The following is a 6,543-nucleotide window of genomic DNA, read 5'->3' as shown; positions in this document are numbered from 1 at the left end:
ATTATTTTCCTTATCGTTAACACTCTGACTGAGACGGCAGACTGGGTTGTGCCAGATGCCTTACACAATGGCTTTCACTTTGAGTTTCCCTCGTGAAGAAAAAACTGGATTTTTCCCATCTGAACAAAATGTCACTGTAACCATTCCCGGTACCTTGGACCAAAAACAAACGCTCATCCGCTAAGATACCACCTGTCAACCTATTTACCCGATCAGCATATGTTACCTGCTGTGAGAGTCCTGTTACAACTATATCAACTATATATACTGGAAGTTTCTATTCAATTGCAGGTTGTACAAATGCGCATGTGTTATATTCGCCACACCTCATATCATCCGGCGGCGTGATTGTGAAGTTTTGGCTGCTATCGCTTTTAATACAGGTCATTCACAAGAAACAGTTTTTAACTGTGCGAAATACACTTCCCTTGGCATCGCAATCAAGACCTTTAATTTGGAACGACGCATCGAAACACTTGACGTGAATCAGTAAGTAAGTCGTCTGAAAAAAAAATTGAGTACTTGTTGTGTTGACGATTTTATACCATTGGCCGGAAGTGAATCACCAATCGGCCTATACCCGTACCTTGCCATTGTTTCATATGTTTTTTGCAACCCTAGTTATAACTTTTGGCTGGGAAAATTGAGATACACATTAAAACCGAAAAGTTGTACCAAAACGATACTGACAATAATCAATCAATCAATCAATCAATCAATCGATCTATCGTATTATTACGCCTGTATGATAAACCGTAAAATGTATATACTTTGCAATTTTATTTCACTGGATATACCAGAAACAGAAGTAAGGCTGACTTTGTGAAGCATTCAAAAGTCATCTTGTAGGCAATCTTTAGTAATACTTGATAGGTGAAAAAATGCATTCAGAAATTAAAAAAAAAATACAAGAAGATACCGTTAACACAAACGCGGTCGTGCTACTGAAACTGGGTGATATCACTAAACAATAAATGTGACATTGCTGGTTGGGAATTTTTTCGATAGTAAATTTGTTCATGCACCTGCAAATAGTTTTAAAATGGCGGCAATAACGCCTTCACGCTTTCTTCAGTGATGTAGGCAGTATAGGACGAGTGGTTTGTGCGCCCAACTATAAGATTATACACTATGCGACATACATTTACGAGCTATTTATACTGGCTTATTTACACTGTTATAATTTAGGGATTTTTTCACGTGACATATTGATGATATGTTTCACGTCTTAGTCTTGTAATGTTCATGTCGTGTGAAGGGCTGGAGTCAGACTTGCCGATTCGTGTGAAGTCATTGATATAAATCCATTGTTGGAGGTGTGCATATGTGCACATACTTGGATAGAAAATTAGTGACATTTGGCAAAAACGCGGATATGTTGAAATGCTCACAAAACAAGTACAAGTACACGTATTTGTAACTGGATATAGAAAGTGCATTTGTGGAATCGACGGCGCAATCTATGGATATGCTCAAAATCTTCCATGATTGCTCAAGTCATACGATTGTCCCACACGTAGAAAGCCAAAGCATAGCATGTTTTCCAACACAGATATTCTATTAGTGAATAGGAAATGTTAAAATTAACAACAATATGGCGAGCATATCAAGCATTTTATATTTGAACTTGAATATTTATTGTACTATCTATAATTGCTTGTGCATGGTGTTGCACAACATCTGTACAATAACGACAAAAGAGTCGTGACAGTGCTTGTCAATAATGCTCTGTGAAAATATACATCATCTTCATGTAACATTTCCAGTAGCATGAGAAGCCGTGCGAAGTTAAGTGACTTCTATTCATTGACAAATGTAAGAATATGGTTATTCTTATTTTCGTAAAATAAGTGACAGTACTTCTGCAGGTGTAAACTTGTACAAATCTGTGCAACTGATTGCTTCATGAATTCATAAATTCATAGGTGTTAAAAGTGGCCTGTCTGCCATGGCGTCTCAAAAGAAACTTTTTAAAAATGTAAGCTTTTTTGTAGTTAAGAATTTATTAATTGGCAACAAGATGTTCAACATCAACACGTGAGGTCATACAAATGGTTACAATAGCAACTTTGACCGACGAAAAAAACGCTTCAAGAAAGGTGTCAAAAAGATTGGGCTGATCTAACATTTTTGGATAGACATAGTCGCAACTCGGCTAAATTCTTGTTTAGAAGTAGTTGGAAGGCTTGATATCTCAAAGGGGTAACATTATTTCCAAAATGCATACTGCCGGAGAGAAACAGTGCAATTGATGGTCATTACACGTTAATTTCCTGAGATTGACAACCCTGAAAATCTAACAAATGTCGTTTTGATTTCTATCAGTATCTTATTGCTACATGCAAATAACAAACTCAACAAGAACTAAGCTCAATCAATCAATCAATCAATGGAATTCAAAGGCGCTGTAAAGGAGAGCTGTTCAGTATACTCTACTTTACCGAAACTATTGCAAAAAATAAACCCAGTGACACGACGCTTGCAAAGTCATCTTGTCAGAATACAAGTATGTGTAGGCCAAAAAGAGGTCAGGATTACAATGAGTCAGGATATTTATTCTTCCCTACACACTACAATGTGTTGCGTGATTAGCATTGATTAGGGAGATGAAAAGCAAGTATTGTATGGAGTTATTTTGGGTCGACCCTACGTCATTCTCTTTCAGAACAGGATCAGCTTTTTTGCGCATACCTGTATGTCTGTCCGTGAGAGAGAGAGAGAGAGAGAGAGAGAGAGAGAGAGAGAGAGAGTGAGAGAGAGTGAGAGAGAGAACTCTGTGAAACATTACGGCCAAGTGCCATTGTTGTAGCACGAACCCGACAATATACCAGAAACTGGGTTTTCAATCAAGCAAATAGAATTCTATAGCCCAAGATTCCAAAATGCAGAAGTGTTCAAAGCCGTATTAAAGGGTTACTGTTGTTCAATATGTTTATTATAATTGGGCGTTTGAGCTGAAATACTGCTAGGCGTAAACCGGACTGAAAAGGGGGTAACATAATCGCACTATAGAATGCGAATTTAATGCTTGCAAATTCACCATGTCGGAATATACGTATATACAGGGCAAAGAGAGGTCATTTGAGAACGTCGTATACCTATCCTTCCTACACTGTGTTGCGTGATTAGCATTACTTAGCAGGTATTCTGACCGTTTGCAACACGATATTCCCTCCAATACACTGTGTAAAAGAGGGTTTACCATACATACAAGGTGGACATATTTGTATATTCCCTTCATATATAGTAGTTCAGTTTACAAAGATATCTAGACATTATTTATAAGAATGGTTATACTAAATCAAGTCTTCCCCCTTCTCATTACTTATTTCACTTTCTCAAATACGGCAGCCATTCGACCGATTTTTATAAAATTGCGCTCATGTCTGTTATCTTAAACGAATGAGAGAAAAAAGTGACATCGTGATACACTAATTTTATTTATATATGAAACAACAGGTCGCCCCAGTTACAGGTTCATTTCAAAAGAAAAGAGAAAAGAGAAAAGTGACAAAGAAAAGCAAGAAAATTTAACCCGACAAAAATAAACAATAGAAACAAAGTATTAACTTAGATAAGAAACAAACAAGTAAAAACAGATTACACGTGCATATATCAATTATAAGGTGTTGTAAATTGCGTCTAAAACTAATAACATTAGGGTGACCCTATTATTTTTTTCGTTTCTCATCTCCAGAAGAATACTCAGCCAGGGCCAGCGGGCGAAAGAAAAAAATAGTACCAAAATAAAAACCTTTATTTGTTTCAGTTAAATCTTCTGTCCATTCAGTCTCTACAATTTTAACTACAAAAAATGTGTATTTATTTCATTTCAATGTTATGTCCATTCAGTCTGTACAATTTTTACGTACAAAATTCTGTATTTGTTTCAGTTCGATGTTCTGTCCTTTCAGTCACTGCAACTTCTTGTCTTTCAGTTCAGTGTTCTCTCATTAGTGTCTACAACTTTAAGTTCATGCTAGGATGATCGCCTCAGAGGCGGCGTAAATGAAAAAAAAATGATTTTCATGTCGGAGCTGAAATTACCGTTGGTCGGGAGACGAGAAACACGAAAATTAAAAATGTCGCCCTTACAAAACATGTCTAAATTTTGTTAATTAAAATAGAATAAAAAAGTTGTTGTTCCGTGATAACAAAGGAACATTATTAAATATTTATACTATAAGAAGAAGGTCTATAAAGATACGACGCAGAACTATGGGGGAATAGAAAAAGTAATCTGTGCAAGTATATCAGATATTTTGTAATAAGAATTTACAACTTCGTACAGAAATATAATGGGCCTATCTAGAAATGCCCATTTGCTCTCCAGTGTTGGCAGGTGTAATTCTTTACAAAGGCTGTTTTACATTTCGTTAGAATATATTTGTGAGGATCCGTAGCAAAAATGATTTATAATTTTTTTTTCTGGACTCTCTCCAGTTTGACAAGGAAATACCTATGATCAGGAGACTCAACATGAGAATAAAGTTCTAGATTGCTTCTGATGAGAGGGACGTACAAAGTTATCAACACACAAAAATGTTTGCATGTTCGTTTAACAAATCCAAGCATTTGACCGCCTTGGTTACAATATTATTGATATGTATAACCAAGTGAAGTTTACTCGTCAAGAAGACACCAAGGTCCTTCACACATTGTGTAGGACTTTTGATTTTGCGCCTCTTGAATCTACAGGGAAAGGTGATGGCAGTCTGTTTCGTTGTAAAAAAAATCACAGAGCATTTCGCTTTAATATCCAATTGCCTATCCACTTCATAAAAACACGACGGGTGATGTCACGTTGCAAATGAACACAACATGATTTATCTTTCACATGACGACAATGTATTCATTTACTCTTGATAAAGCAAATTAAAAAGAAAAAGGGGATGGTGATCCTCTATCAACGGGTACCTACAGACACTGGTTCACTCAATGTAGAACCCCGCTTGATTTGTACGCTTTGCCTGTACCTACACACTAAAATCATCAAGCAATGATTTGGAAGTACATCCTTATCAAAAGCTGATTGTAAGTTATATATATATACGTTTCAAATAAACAATCAATGTGCCCAGAATGACCATTATAGTAAGGTAAATACACCCCAAAGATAGTTAGAATAATTCGCGCACTAGCATTCAGTTGAACACCAGATATTCTATCAGAGCCAACAGCAATTGGTTTAAATTAGATACCTGGAATTCTTTCTGTAATGAAACCAATACCACCGGAAGGACGGTAGGAAATACATTCCTCTTGGTCAATACTAAATTTCATATGTAACCCTCTGTTTTTGCCAATGAGCTGCATATTAAGACCTGTCAATTCCTGAGCCGTGAGCCAGTGTTCGCCGACAAACAAAAGATCACATACTAACATCTAAAACGTTGTCAATAAGACCGTAAGATGATTTCAAGCCGTTACAGTTAAAAGAGAAAATACTAAAATCATTATAAAATCTATCGAAATTCCATCAAATGACATTGGGCACAGTAACATTAACATTACATTAACCTGTACCAACGACCTCTGAATGCTTCATTGCCTTTAAATTTATTCTACGACGAACTTAAAGTCTTTGATAGCTTTGATAAGACGAAAGTCATTACTTTGCTCATCACTGAGGCCAGATTCCGCCACATGCAAATCAGAGTTTGCGTCCAAAGCAGCAGGTACATTTTCTTATGACGTAGTTTCACCGGTAACTTGCACTGTCTTTGCAACTACTTCATCAGCCGGCAATCTTGTTGGATCCTACATATTCTCACCTATGTTTTCAAGATTGATATGATGATTATGCTGAACTGCAAAGGCACCCAGTGTCGAAATTCTCACTTCAAACCTGGCAACTGTCTCACGGAGTAAATTAATCTCGTTCGTTGGGGTAGACACAGCAGTAGATAATTGTGGAACGGTATCACGTAGAAAAGTACATGTGACTGTTAGTTCTGATGATTCTGGTAGATTATGTATCATACTTTTATCATGGGTCATCTCAGTAACTAAATCAACGGGTTGCAAGGTCTTTGCAAACCGTGTATCGAGTCTCTTTATGCAAACGAGTAACCTATGAGATATACGTCTCCGCTATAAGCTCTACTTTTCGCCTGTTAAATATTTCATAGTTCCGATATTCAGGTAACATGACATTGAATCGTTCATAATTTCGAAGCCTAATTTTGATAACAGTTTGTCCCTCCGACACTGGCCAGATGACTCAAGCCCCAGCAGAAATTCGATTATTTCTCTTTTATCACACTCGCATGCGACAAATCGTTACAAAAAGTAGAAGCAAATATATTGACATCCACTGTGGCAGAAAGACGATCAAATTGGACACAGGGATTAGTAGCAGCATTGTTTTGAAGATTGGGACAACTTTGGCTCTCGTAAACGACGATAGGAATACTCCCTTTATGCCTCGAGTCATGATTTATGAAACCATAAATGTTATACCAATTGAAAGCTCTGAAAAGGGTCCTTCTAAAAATGTATAGTTGAATGGGGAAAAGTCGCCTATTTGAAAGTTACAAAACT

Source organism: Ptychodera flava, unplaced genomic scaffold (assembly GCF_041260155.1).
Source record: "Ptychodera flava strain L36383 unplaced genomic scaffold, AS_Pfla_20210202 Scaffold_30__1_contigs__length_3116999_pilon, whole genome shotgun sequence".
Lineage (NCBI taxonomy): Eukaryota > Metazoa > Hemichordata > Enteropneusta > Ptychoderidae > Ptychodera > Ptychodera flava.
The sequence above is the reverse complement of the archived record's forward strand: the minus strand, read 5'-3'. Positions refer to the sequence as shown.